Genomic DNA, 15,163 nt, shown 5'->3' with positions numbered 1-15,163 from the left:
GTCAACGAAAATTCTTCAGGTCTCAACTTACTGCTTCCATTGAGTATATGAAAATAAAATTAAACAAGAAGAAGCACTCAACAAAGTATATTCTTCGCACTCTCAATCTTTGAATGGACTGGAGAAAGTGCTAATGTATAGTACAATAATCAACATACTCTTCTTTTTACAGTGAAGTATAAGTTAAGTATAATGGTTCAAATAGCTATGAGCACTATGGGACTTAACCTGTGAGGTCATCAGTCCCCTAGAACTTAGAACTACTTAAACCTAACTAACCTAAGGACATCACACACATCCATGTCCGAGGCCGGATTCGAACCTGCGCCCGGAGTGGTCGCGCGGTTCCAGACTGTGGCGCCTAGAACCACTCGGTCACACTGGACCGGCTTTTACATTGATCTACAGGACAGAAGCACAACAGAAACGCAGTTTGCTTTATTTCAACCTTAAATATTGTCATAGTTGTAGAGATATGATTGACTTGCGGGAGAGGAGTGTAGAGATGTTGAAGTACCTAAAATGGTGAGAGTACTAGTAATTCGATAGCACCTCTCGGATAAGTCTAAAGTCATTGTTATTGTGAAATCTATTAGTAATCTAATGTTTATACATGCAGCTTTCATAGAGATCGCGAAATTCGTATTAGAGAACTAACAGATCACACAGAAGGATATACACTGAAGAGCCAAAGAAATTGGTATACCTGGCTAATATCGTGTAGGGCCCCACGAGCACACAGAACTGCCGCATCACGACGTGGCATTGACTCGACTAAAGTCTGAAGTAGTGCTGGAGGGAATTGACACACAAATCCTGCAGGGCTGTCCAGAAATCCGTAAGAGTACGAGGGGGACCTCTTCTGAACAGCACGTTGCAAGGAATCCCAGGTACGCTCAATAATGTTCATTTCTGGGAGTTTTGTGGCCAGCGGAAGTGTCTAAACTCAGAAGAGTGTTCCTGGAGCCACTCTGTAACAATTTTTGACGTGTGGGGTGTCGCATTGTCGTGCTGGAATTGCCCAAGTCCGTTGAAATGCACAATGGACATGAATGGATGCAGCTGATCAGACATGGTTCTTACGAACGTGTCACCTGTCAGAGTCGCATCTAGAAGCATCGGGGGTCCCATATCACTCTAACTGCGCACACCTCACACCATTACAGAGCCTCCACCAGCTTGAACATTCCCTTGCTAACATCCAGAGTCCATGGACTCATGAGGTTGTCTCCATACCCGTACATGTCCATACGCTCGATACAATTTGAAACGAGACTCGTCCGACAAGGCAACATGTTTCCAGTTGTCAACACTCCGATGTCCGTGTTAACGGCGAAAGCTTCGTGTCGTGCAGTCATCAAGGCTACACGAGTGGGCCTTCGGCTCCGAAAGGCCGTATCGATAATGTTTCGTTGAATGGTTCACACTCTGACACTTGAACGATTCTCTTCAGACGTCGTTGGTTCCGTTCTTGCAGGACCTTTTTCCAGCCGCAGCGATGTCGGAGATTTGATGTTTTACCGGGTTCCTAACATTCGCGGTACGCTCGGCAAATGGTCGTACGGGAAAATCCACACTTCATCGCTTCCTCGGAGATGATGTGTCCCGTCGTTCGTGCGCCGCCTATAATACTGCGTTCAGACTAACGTAAATCTTGGTAATGTGCCATTGTAGCAGCAGTAACCGATCTAACAACTGCGCCAGACACTAGTCTTATATACGCTTTGTCGACCGCAGTCCGTATTCTGCTTGTTTACATATCTCTGTATTTGCATACGCATGCCTATACCAATTCCTTTGGCTCTTCAGTGTATATAACCATTTTCAGACGTTCCATCACCCAAAGCAACTGAATGTACCATTGATGTACGGCTCAATAAAAATCACTTATGCCTCTTCATTATACAATAATGTGTGGGGTCTAAAAGTTGACATAATCCAAAGGATGTACTGTGTGACGTACAATATTACTGTTTCAGCTTTTCGTATGTATTTCTTTCAAGGAAGATGAAGTGGTTTATTGACACATCAGATACATTCTTCTCCATACCAAGGAAGTCACAAACATCTGCTTTCAGATGCCCTCAACACAGCTATAGATGGTTGCTCAGACCGAAAAGAAGAGTTCACCGTCTGAGGCAATATGATATAAAAATTGGAACGCAATTTTGTATGGAGCTCCTTCACCGAACATCTCACATGATTGTTTTACATCTGTTGCTTATCTGATGCTATCATGTCAGAGAAGTAACAGAAGTGGTTCTATAGGAACCAAAGTCAGATTCAGAGGATATGTAATTGTTTTGTAGGAGTCTAGGTCAAAAGTAAGAATCAGAGGCAAAAACAAGACTGGTAATCACCTCAGTATTCTGTCTAATAACAGCACCGTGTAAAACAAGTTCTATTGTAAATTACTTATACAGTTAACAATTGGAAGATAAAATGGAAGTATGTGTATAGAAAATGAATGGCGTTCCCTTAGTTTGTACAACAGATTTCTTTAAGCATTGTAACCGAGACCGTGAAACTGAACGAAAGCTCTTGAGGGGCAGTCATTTCACAAATGAGGTTGCCAGTTTCTTTTGATTCAGGATTAGACATATCCCATTCATAATTTCTCATCAGACATTTATTTAACTTACCTGTTTCTTAGTTTTGTGTAGTGAGCTCAAGTAGAGGATGGGGAAATAGTGCGTTTTTATGTGTTTGAGCCGGCCGGGTGGCCGAGCGGTTCTAGGCGCTACAGTCTGAAACCGCACGACCGCTACGGTCGCAGGTTCGAATCCTGCCTCGGGCATGGATGTGTGTGATGTCCTTAGGTTAGTTAGGTTTAAGTAGTTCTAAGTTCTAGGGGACTGATGACCTTAGAAGTTAAGTCCCATACTGCTCAGAGCCATTTGAACCATTTTTGTTTCAAAAATGGCTCTGAGCACTATGGGACTTAACTGCTGTGGTCATCAGTCCCCTAGAACTTAGAACTACTTAAACCTAACTAACCTAAGGACATTACACACATCCATGCCCGAGGCAGGATTCGAACCTGCGACCGTAGCGGTCACGCAGTTCCAGACTGTAGCGCCTTTAACCGCTTGGCCACCCCGGCCGGCGAACCATTTTTGTGTTTGAATTTCAGGTATTCTTCAAAAATGGCTCTGAGCACTATGGGACTTAACATGATGATGATGATGTTTCGTTTGTGGGGCGCTCAACTGCGTGGTTATCAGCGCCCGTACAATTACCCAATCTTTGCTCAGTCCAATTTCGCCACTTTCCTGGATGATGATGAAATGATGAGGACAACACAAACACCCAGTCATCTCGAGGCAGGTGAAAATTCCTGACCCCGCCGGGAATCGAACCCGGGACTTAACAGGTGAGGTCATCAGTCCCCTATAACTCAGAACTTCTTAAACCTAACTAACCTAAGGACATCACACACATCCAAGTCCGAGGCAGGATTCGAACCTGCGACCGTAGCGGTCGCGCGGTTCCAGACTGAAGCGCCTAGAACCGCACGGCCACAACGGCCGGCAGGCATTCTTCATATTCAGGAGCGTGTAAAAAAAAATTATTTTTATTTTCAGGAAAAAGTTGTACTTCAATTTCGTAAATGATTTTTCTCGGAAATTTTACGTTTTACTGAAGTAATTGCGAGTCACACACTTTGCTACATTTACGTCCACTCCACTGAAGTAATAGCAGATCATAGTTCCCTAGGCTTCATGATAATTCATTTCCAGACTCAGAAGCCGTTGATGAATCCAGACTGCCTCAGGCACGGAGTAACTGAACAGCAGGTAAACCGTAGCACTTAAAGACCGACTTTAAAGACAATTCGGATGTCTAGCCGCCACCTGAAATCCATTTCTGGGATTTTTATAGTTTACGCGTCCCGGATACTCACCACTGTTGCATAATGTTCTCAAGAAATTTTACTTATATACCTCCGACGTTTTATAAAAGAAGACAGTTCCTTATGGTAGGCCGCATCAGCTCGGCAGACAGCGACGATCGTCGATCACCCGGAGTGCACAACTGCGAACGTTGTTGCTGCTATTTGACCCTTTCATTTCTGAAATTCATACTGTGAACATTAATCTTGGGTAATACCTCCATTTCTAAACACTGCGGAACCGGAGGCACAATTTCAATCAAAAGCGTCAGCCTTTCGGAACCACACTAGGGTTGCCGCCTCAAAAAGTTGTAGAGTGCTTCGCACAAATCAAGACATTTAAAAATAACGCTTGACTATTTAAAAATCAGTAAACTGTTTATATTTGACATAGTGAAACATGCTCTATTCCCAATATGAGCAAAAAGTAATACAGTGAAAAATCTGCTACGGTAATGAACAGTGATATTTCATTGTTGCAAATACAATGCAGTCTACTTGAAGTAATAACAAAAACAGTGGGTTGAGAAGTTGCAAGGTTAGGCTTTTTCAAATTATCTGTAATGTAGCTGGCAATACGTTCTGAAGTTTAGTTCGACTACTTTATTAGTCAAGAACCTTTGTTTGAATACCGCCGTTTTCGTAAGCAAAATACTGAGTTACAATTGGGAATATTTTCAGAGTATCGTGCTTTCTGTATGTCTGAGAACTTGCGTGCCCTTTTCTGATGTCACTATTGTTGGCTAAGAAGACGTCTTGCTTCTTATTAGTAGGATACAGTAGTAGACAACGTTAGTACTTCAGTATAATTCTGAATGGAGCCACAATTCTAAACTCGGTAAAATACAAGAACTCCAACTTCAGATGATTAACAAGGAAGCTTTCGTTTCAGAGCGTAAAAATATCGTGACGATGCTAGACTAACTATAGCGAGTTACCTCGAATCAAGTTTCGTATACGTAGACTATGAATACAATGTTCCTCCGAACAGTCACACTGTTAGTAGCGAAACTCATGAAGATTACAAAGCGAAGTGCGTGCAGCTTGTAATTCGGCCCAATTACCCTACTTCGTAACCAAAAAGCTGTACATTTTCTAAAAAAAGTTAAAAAAAATGCCAGCTGGACACTAAGAAAAAGCATCGAAAATGTACGGTAAAAGCGGAACGGTTGGTATAGCTAAGCCGTTGGCGTATCCACGCTACATCTCAACACTCAACACCATGTATACGAGGAAGGTTCCAGTGGTATGGGAAGGAAACGGAATTTGGTCACTGAAGCGCGCAGTCGTGCGGCGTTTAGGTAAGGTAAGGTAAGGTTAGGTTGGAACGAGCGGACACACTGGCCGCGTAGGCGCCCGACCGGAACCGGTTCGACTGGCCGTCGCGTCGCGGCGCGCAGCCTCCCGCGACTCGGGTCCCGAAAGCCCGCGGCCGCGGCTGTGCGCCAGCGTGGCGACTTAATCGGATCTTCGTGGTGAAGTGGCAAGCGCGCCCGCCTAAGCCGATTAGCGTCGTTGGTACCAGTTTCATCGAGCGATACGGACTGGAACAGCTTACTGGCTACCCAGAGGAGAACAGCTGGCGCAGGCACCGCTTCCTATTTATCTCTGCGAATGTTCGTGGAACTGATACGTTGTGTGGCTAGGTGGGCGGAATCTTAGAGTAACTGTACAGAACAAATCGGAAACTGACAGCAGTCAACAGGGTCTGTCCCCGTAAGAATCGGTTTATTAGTCTGTGCAGCAAAGGGAGGTGACGCATCGTAAGCATTGATCAATTACCACGGTTGAGGTTTCCTATAGGTTACTTGCATTGCTTAAAGCGAAAGCAACGATGATTAATGAAATGAGATCACGTCCTATCCTATCTAATGATCCCAATGACCTCTTAAGTTGCCGCTACGGTCGCAGGTTCGAATCCTGCCTCGGGCATGGATGTGTGTGATGTCCTTAGGTTAGTTAGGTTTAATTAGTTCTAAGTTCTAGGCGACTGATGACCTCAGAAGTTAAGTCGCATAGCGCTCAGAGCCATTTGAACCATTTTGAACCTCTAAGTTGTCGAAACATTAAACTGTCACGTTCCTACCTTCCCTTCAAAACGCTCAGTAACACGATAGTTTGAATCCACCAAAGAGTGAAAAATCCTTCCTACACCACATTTTAGCTGCTGATTCTCTGTTGGCATATGGAATTAACGACCCCTGTAAGACATCTGTGGTCCTATACTAACCTCAGGTTGTTTCTCTTACGCTTTCGTTTAGTTGAACCAAGTACAACAATACTTCAAAGCACAAGGAGTCGACGAACTGGGAGTTTAACTCAAAAACTTTTCGTACTTTCAGAAACCAACATATTTTAAGCAAGTATACGATTTCGATGTGCTTTAGAGATTCTGATGCCTCGTCTTCTACATACAAGAAATGTCTAACACCACAGTGAAAGTGACTGGAGTCGTCTGAGGTATCGTTGCTTGAGCTCCATTCACTTATTCTTACTCTCCTGGCCCCACAGACCGCAGCCAATTTTTGGGCTAGCCGTGTAGGCTGCTGCAACGGCCTTGCCGCAGTGGCTACACCGGTTCCCGTGAGATCACCGAAGTTAAGCGCTGTCGGGCGTGGTCGGCACTTGGATGGGTGACCATCCAGGCTGCCATGCGCTGTTGCCATTTTTCGGGGTGCACTCAGTCTCGTGATGCCAATTGAGGAGCTACTCCACCGAATAGTAGCGGCTTAGGTCAAGAATACCATCATAACGACCGGGAGAGCGGTGTGCTGACCCCACGCCCCTCCTATCCGCATCTTCCCATGAGGATGACGCGGCGGTCGGATGGTCCCGGTGGGCCACTCGTGGCCTGAAGACGGAGTGCATGTAGGCTGCTCCACAGGATTCTGTCCTTGGCATTTTCTTCCCTTACAGTATCTGAAGATCTCTCTCCCTAAAGGTTTCGTCCTTGGGGTTTCTTCTCTGGCCCTTTTCTTTATCTCTGCCCCCTTTTCTTTATCTCTGCCCTTCCTCCAATCTATAGACGGCCCATCTCAGCCCCTGGCCTTGCCTTCTACAACTAAATGTGGTTCGTTATGTATTTCCCTCACCTACCTGTTTTTTTCTTCTTCACCATTCTCTTCCGTCACAAACTGTTCCAAATATCTTTCGCAGGATTTTGTTTTCAAAAACCTTTAGCTTCCTCTCTGTATACTTACCTATTCTCCATACTTGTATCCTATATCGTTTGATCATGCTTCGGTTAATCTTGAAAAGAATTTCGATGACTGCGTTTTGTTGAGCTAATATGCCTCTTTGATTGTCACTTCTATTTCTTGTAACCAATCTTTTTTTTTTTTGTTTACTGCCAGCCTCCCCAATCCCTCTTCCAGATATTTAAACGCGTCTACTTCTTCAAACACGTATTCTTAAATGTGCAGGTTTCCCGCATTTTGTAATTTCTTTCAACCCTCATGAGTTTTGTGTCTCGTTATTTGCTCCTACTCCAACTTTCCATACTTTTTAAATAGCTTTCCTGTTAGAGCTTTCATTTAGATTTTCAACGACTGAGCTCCACACTTGCGAAAATTTATGTTCTCTGAGGAGAAGGAAAACTTTTCGATTATTCAATAAGTTACTACATCCCTATGCAGTGTAATCTTCGGGATAATGGGCTGCGTTACACTCATATTTGTAAATTTAAGCTTCGTGAAATTCTTGAAAAATGTGCCATTCAAAACCGCTTATAATACTACACAAAAATAAAGAAATAAATTGAAGGATTTTTTTTTGTTATTGTGCCAATTACTTTAAAGGATCCATGAAGTTTACTGTGCCGAAAGTGCTGTACAATCCGTCATACGAGTACTAATATGTTCTGTCTACCAATACATCAACGATTGTAGTTAGAATTTAATTAGAGCCCTGTAGCCCTCAGCACTCTCTTTCGCCCTGGTGACGAGAGAACCGTGTCGTGCACGACCCTATAAATCAGCGATAGCGTTGGGGAAGCAACCTGTTCCCTAATTGCTCAACTGCTGCCTCACAACCCATACATTAGTCGAAGTTGGGTCAAAAGAATGCACATCTCTGTCTATGGCGTCCCAGCTGTCGTCAATATGATTGAGATCACGTGACGTGATATTTGGGCTGCATAAACATCCTCGCAACCATATAGCGATTTCTACGTTTGCCAGGGTAATTTTTTTACGTTGTAACATTTTTCAACGCTGCCTGTTTCTTTTCTTTCTTTAAGTAGACATTTCTCTAATTAAAAAACTGTCAGTATGGAAAAATATAATATTAAATCGCATAATTATAACAAAATCCAGAAGCGGTAGTATGGTACGTTTAATTGACGAAGATGCAGGACGCCTGAGGAGTGTACTAAGCGGAAAAACGGATGCACGTCATCGGGGGGTCGGTAGATTCCTATATTTGCTCCGGTGGGTAATGGTGCAAAATTGTCAGGTACCGCATTTTATCCCATGTGAGCGTCATTCACACGAAAATACCTCCACATATTGACAGGGCTTTATTACGATGGATCGCTGCGTGTGGTTTCTGATATGTTTGTACCTTGCCGTACACTCGTTGCTACTTATACCGCGATTAATCAGGCCAGGTGATCTTTTACAACGCTGGGAGCGTCCAGTGGCAATCCTCTTGTGCTCATACTGATCACCAAATCCGGGACATGCAGTGAAGTGAGGCGCACGTGTATGGCGACAGTTTCTGTTCCCCTACGAGAAGTTGGTTGTTGATAGGATGGCTGTTCAACAGTCGTTGACCAGTACTGAAATAAGGCATCAGTTGCTTCACTGTGGCACATATATCTGCTGTTACAATACTCATTAGTCATCGGCCATCCCTAAAATCAGTATGTTGATGCTAATTGCAGTTCACCCTTGCAGGAGATCTCACGGAACGCCCTCGACACGGTGCCATGTGCAAAGGCCAGCGCCTATGGAGGATCCGATATATCCGACACACACAATCTGATCGCGATCGATTGCGCTAAAATCTCACGTTTTTACCGTCCTGAGCTCTATTGTCACGCTGACAGCCAGTAAAATATATGACTATTTCCTGCTGATGTGACGTCATTTCATTAGCAGCAACGACAGGATCGCTAGCTCTTCAGCGCAAAAAATACCCTGACGCAAATGGAAACTGTTTTACCACGAATACTTCGACCGAACGCTACCAAGCTAATTCTCCAGTATTTCCATACGTGTGTGGTAAGTTGATGAAAACGCACATTCTTATGTTTAATGCAATGATTATAAAATACATAAAAATTCTTATATTTTCATATTCTCCTTGCTTTTCCATGTTGATCCCATAGAAAAGTTAGGAACTCCTAAGTGTGTAGCAGGTGATGGATGAAGTGCGCTGTTTGGGCTACTGGGCGACAGTCCACGTGGTTGCATATCTCTTGCAGACAGGAAATGGCGTAAAGAGTGGTGCCGCGTTGCTCTTGCGGCGAAATGGTTCGGCGGGGTTGTGTTTATAAGGATGAGAATTAGTTTCTTTCCAAATGTCTGCGACCGTTCGACATAGAATCCTGTACTGCAGAGTCCCTGCACAAGTCGCAGGCGTTTTTCCTAATCAGGTGAAGGTCTGCTAGTATTTCTGTTGTTCTCAAGAATGTGAAGTAGGAAAAATAGACAATATCAACTGCCTTTTCTTCCTTACGAAAAGCAATTTTAGTTCTTCTTGTGAAACGCCCTGTAGCGCCCTGGTAGAGCGAGTAGTCTTGGGGTCGCCGAGTAATTAATGATGCCGCATACCCTTCTGCATCTGACATAGGCTGCTGGCGTCGGCGTTGAGGTAGGAGTGAGGTAGAAGGACGATACAAAACACACAGATACATGCGCAGCTTTCTTCGGACTTTATGTTCCCACTGTCATCCAGAGAATGCTGCTAGTCGCGCTCTTTTCTCTTTCGCAGGAATATGGGCCTTGTACTGTTTTGTTCTTTTTTTCTTAACGATTATGCGATATGTTTCATGGAGCAGAACACTTGTTCCCGATAAGCAAGGTTAGCAGGAAGAACCAGTCATATTCCGCAATGGTCTATGACACCGGTGTTCTCCCAAACTAGTTTCTCGCAATTGGAATTTTTAAACAACGTTGATGAGACAGATTTGAATTGCGATCCTTTAGCGTCCTGAAACCAGCTTTATATCGAAGTTTATTCTTAGTGGTGTTTTTGTATACGAGTAGCATGGTTTGAATCTTAGAACTGTGTTATCTTGTTAGTGAGATACAAATGCATCATCGAGCTATTCTCGGAAGCAAAGGCGAGAACCTTTCGTGTATGTGCCAATGTAATGACATCTCATTTGTGCCCTTAATTTGTACGGACCTTTGTTCAGGTACTGTCTATTCAATTAATTATACGCGTCTGTTTACATCCATGCACTTTTCCGTTTGTTGAGAAAGAACATCGTCGAAACAGTTTGTGACTGAATTGTGGACTTCCTTGCAGATAGCACATAAACGGGACAAAATCTACAGCTGTAAATGTAATTTCGGGAGAAACCTAAGGGGATGTTTTATGGTAGTTACTATTTACAGTTTGTGTTAATAATATAGTGGGAAATATTGGAGGCTCCGTAAGGCTATTTATGTACGATATTGCTGCGTATAGTAAGTTTGACCCCAGAAAACGGTAGCGAAATGCAGGAAGACCTACAGAGGATCGACGATGGTTGCAGGAACTGGTACTTGAAAATATAAATTGCATCTAACGTACTTCGCAGAAATAGATGAAGAGATCTACTATTGCCCGATTACACTCTTTGTGGCAAATTACTGGAAGCAGTAACTATCGTAAAATAGTTACAAGGGACACCTGTGATTTCGAACGCTCGGAACTGCACGTAACCATCCTTCGAATAACACACGTTCATTAACGAAAACAGTTGTTTGTGTCATTTCCATGCAAAAGGTTTCAGTCCAGGACAAGCAACATTTTAATAGAGAAAAACAAAGTGAAAAGGTATCAAACCGTAGGGGGGAAATTACACATAAATTCAGTGACATCATTGTATCATTACATTTTCAATCAACAGTGCCAAAGACCTTCTGCTTAAAGCAATTGTAATAGAGCAAAAACACGCATCCTTCACACCTAATAGTGCTTTTATTAGTCCTCATAGTGCAAATACGGTATTTCGATGAAGTGGTTAAAACGAAGTAACAGAGAACATTGTGCACACGTCACTAAAGCCATGTTTTTACATTCAAAGTCGCTTTCGCATTTAAGCAGTTCAATATCAAAAGCTACACTAATTACATTTTCAAATGATGATATGGGTATGTCAATGTCATGACCCGCCTTTCGCCAAGCGTATTGCAACGTATACTCGTACCATGGTGCAGAACTCATAGAGTGAAGTATGGTGATGAAATAACGATTGTGTGTCTTCACTTGTGGTTTGGCACATTGCAGTCTTCAAAATCTGCAATTCTTCTGATATAAAGCCTTTATTGCTGAAAGAAGTAAACATCAAGAGGATGGCAATATTTTATTGTCTTCGGCGCAATATCTTCAGCACAACTACTTTGTTTGGAAAACTTGCATTTAGAACGATACAGTCTGTATGACTGGACCAGGAATTAAACAGTCGCCAAAGACTTAAGTTAGGAAACGTTCCATGTGTTCTTTAGTCTTTTTTCCACTTTCTCTTGCCTTCGCATGAATGTTTCCTGGGCAGGTTGTTTCAAGTTTCTTTGAATTATTTGGGCCGAAAGTGCCTTGTGCCTCTTAAAAACGGACGTACGAATTATGTGCTGTCTCTGTGCACAGACTGCAACACAGTTTCTGCAGTTTTCTCTCCTCCGTGAGATACTGTTGAGGATGAATACATTTCCTACTGGAGTTGATTCTGTTCACTGTTTCTCTATACCCTGCTATGTCATGAACATTTTCATTCCTCCACAAACTGTTTTGGCATCTGATGTATACTATGACCGTCTACGTCTTTACGTGTGACAAATGTAGTAATACGCCTGGATCAAATGCATACGCAGCCTTAAAGTTGTCGATAAAAGAAATCGAAGCTTTGACATTGTCCAAGCAAACCATTCTAGATGATTCTAGTGTCCACATTTGCAGACGCCAATAGTGAACTGTAGAGACATACGACATTGATCTATCAAACTGTGTTATTACGTACTCTTTTATGGTTTGTGATTGCTACAGTCTTTTGATAGACACACAGTTTAGAATAATCTTCAATTTGATTTATTGTTAATGCACTTACAGTGCATCATGCATTTGCTGTAGGAACTGAAGCCACGATTGTTATTGTCTTCATAAATGTTCTCTAGTACGCTGGTATCAAGATCTTCTAATTCAATGGACCTCGACTATTTGGGCGGAGACAGTTTGTACTCACTTTAACAGGGCTGTTGCTGTGAAGATTGATGTCGCATATGGCTTGAACAGCCGTCTTCAGGGTTAGGTTCGTCCTATCTTTTCAAAAACAGTATATCTATCCAGCGTACCGTCATGTATTTCTGTGACATCGCCATTATATTTCTGAATTATTGTGTTACAATATCCGTGAACTCGCTATCCTCGACACCGATTTCATTTCCATATTCATCACGTCGCAACTTTGTCCCTAATATTTGGACCACATTCGTAGGATTAATTTTCTGCATGATATAACACTTTACAGAGTACCCCCCACCCCCTCCCGTGCGAATATTCCAACACACAGATTTGTACTGCACCTGTACCATTCACGCAACTCGAGCACTTGTTAGAGCAGCTACTACATGCCACCGTTTGATGGCGCTAGCAGACAAGTGCGGAGTTTTGTATGGAAGTGACAAAGATCAATGTTGTTTTTATGATCGAGTGTTTGCCCAAGCATGATTTCGTGCGATTCTGAGCGTTCGTGGTCAAACGTGTCCCTTGCTAGAAGTAATGGGAGCGACATATATACTCATAACAGGAAAAGCAGATCCACGGTGAGATTCGTTAGGAGTATCTTAAATAATTGCAATTAACCTATGAAATAGCGTCTTTGTGAACACTTGTTCTACAGCTTCTTCAGTCTGCGACTCTTACCATGGATTAGGGTAGAAGGGGGAGAGAGGGGGGGCGGTGGATGGCACACTAAATGAGAAACATTGTGCGTCACGGACAGGTTTGCTGTTGAAATTTCGAGAACATAATTTTCAGCTGTATCCGGGAGACATATCATCACCTCCCGCATGCGCTTCGAGAAATGGCCACGACGAGAAAATCAGAGAAATACGGCCCATACGGAGCTACTCCGGCAATTATTCTTCCGAGGTGCCATTCGTCAATCTACATCCATATCTCTATGGTGCTAAAATTGACAATTGACTCTACATAATGAAAAGTATTAGGTCATCCACATGAGTGCTAAAAGGAATCTGTATAACTTCGGTTACACGATGAATCAGTCAAATCTGAAGCCGTAAATTCAACTAAATACCTAGGAATTACAATTAGGCACAACTTAATTTCGAAAGCACATTCAGAAAATGTTGTGGGAAAGGCAAATCAAAGACTGCGTTTTATTGGCGAAACACTTAGAAAATGTAACAGATCTACTACTGATATTGTCTGCACTACGCTTGTCCGTCATCCTTTGGAGTACTACTGCGTGATCTGGGAGGCTCACCAGACAGGATTAACATAGTACATAGAGAGCACGTTTTGTATTATCGCGAAATAGGGGGGAGAGAGTGTCACTGACATGATACCAGATTTGGGGTGAACATCATTAAAAGAAAGGTATTTTTCGTTATGGCAGAATCTTCTCACGAAATTTCAATCACCAGTTTTCTCCTCTGAATGCGAAAATATTTTGCTGACCCTGACGTACACAGAGAGAAACGACCATCATAATAAAATAAGGGAAATCGGAGCTAGCACGGAAAGGTATGTGTGTTCGTTTTTTCCGCGCACTGTTCGAGATTGTAATAATAGAGAATTGTTGTGAAGGTGGCAGATACTTGAGTGTGATTTGCGGAGTATCCATATAGATGTAGACGTAGATGTACTCTGTAAACCACTGTGAAGTGCACGGCGGAGGCTGCTTCCCATTCCATCAGTTCTTAGAATTTCTCCGTCCCATTCATGCATGCTGAACGGGAAGAATGTCAGTTTGTATGCCTCTGCGCGTGGTTTAATTAATGTAATCTTGTTGTTGCCATTCCTTACGAGAGGGGTACGTACAGGCTACATTATTTTCCGAGATTCATCATGCAAAGCTGGTTCTTAAAAGCTTCGTAAGTAGGCTTTCTCTGTATTGTTTACGTCTATCTTCAAGTGTCCATCTGTTAAGTTTTTTTCGGAATTTCCATGATATTGTCCCACGGGTCGAACAAACGTCTGGCCATTCGTGCTGTCCTTCTCTATACATGTTAAACGTCCTCTGTTGTGGTAGGGGTCCCACATGCTTGAGCAATATTCTAGGGAGGGTCGCACGAGTGATTTGTAAGCAATAACTTTTGTAGACTGATTGCATTTCCGTAGTATTCTACCAGTGAACCGGAATCTACTACCTGTTTTACCTACTACTGAGCCTATGTGATCACTGCACTTCAGATCCGTACAAACTGCTACGCCGAAATATTTGTGTGAGTTGACCGATGCCAGTTGTGACTAGTTGATCTGTAGTCATAGAATACTACTTTTTTGTTTTGTGATTTGCACAATTTTCCATTTATGTACATTTAAAGGAAGTTGCCAATCTTCGCACCACTTTGAAATCTTACCAACATACGACTAAATATTTGTGCATGTTTTCAGACAGTGCATCATTATATTATAGAAAAGCTGAAGCTGTTATTAATATTATCTGCCGGGTGCTTAATAAACAACACGATTAAAAGGGTCCCAACACACTTTCCTAGGGCACTCCCGAAGTACTGCTGTATCTGCCGCTGTTTCTCCATGCAAGATAAGGTGCTGCGTTCTCCGTATCAAAAAATCCTCAATCCGTCACAATTTTCGCTTGATACCCAATACGACCCTACTTTTGATAAAAGCGTAGGTGTGGTACTGAGTCAAACGCTCTCCGGAAATCGATAACTACTGTATCTACCCGACCGCCTTGATGCCTGTGTCGTAGTATGTCATTGAGAAAAGTGCGAGTTGGGTTTCAGATGACAGATGTTTTCGGAGTCCATAATCATTGGCATGGAGGTGGTCATTCTGTTCGAGATACCTCTTTACATTTGAATCTAGAATATGCTTAAAGATTCTACAACAAATGATGTCCACAAAACTATAACT

At 42.8% G+C, this 15,163-nt stretch overlaps 1 pseudogene; it reads left to right on the top strand.

Moving 5' to 3' along the window:
• The first annotated feature begins 6,439 nt into the window (after positions 1–6,439).
• LOC126095558 (5S ribosomal RNA) lies at positions 6,440–6,557 on the top strand (annotated as a pseudogene).
• Positions 6,558–15,163: the final 8,606 nt, after the last annotated feature.

Source organism: Schistocerca cancellata, chromosome 1 (genome assembly GCF_023864275.1).
Source record: "Schistocerca cancellata isolate TAMUIC-IGC-003103 chromosome 1, iqSchCanc2.1, whole genome shotgun sequence".
Lineage (NCBI taxonomy): Eukaryota > Metazoa > Arthropoda > Insecta > Orthoptera > Acrididae > Schistocerca > Schistocerca cancellata.
This window is presented reverse-complemented; position numbering and strand designations above follow the sequence as displayed.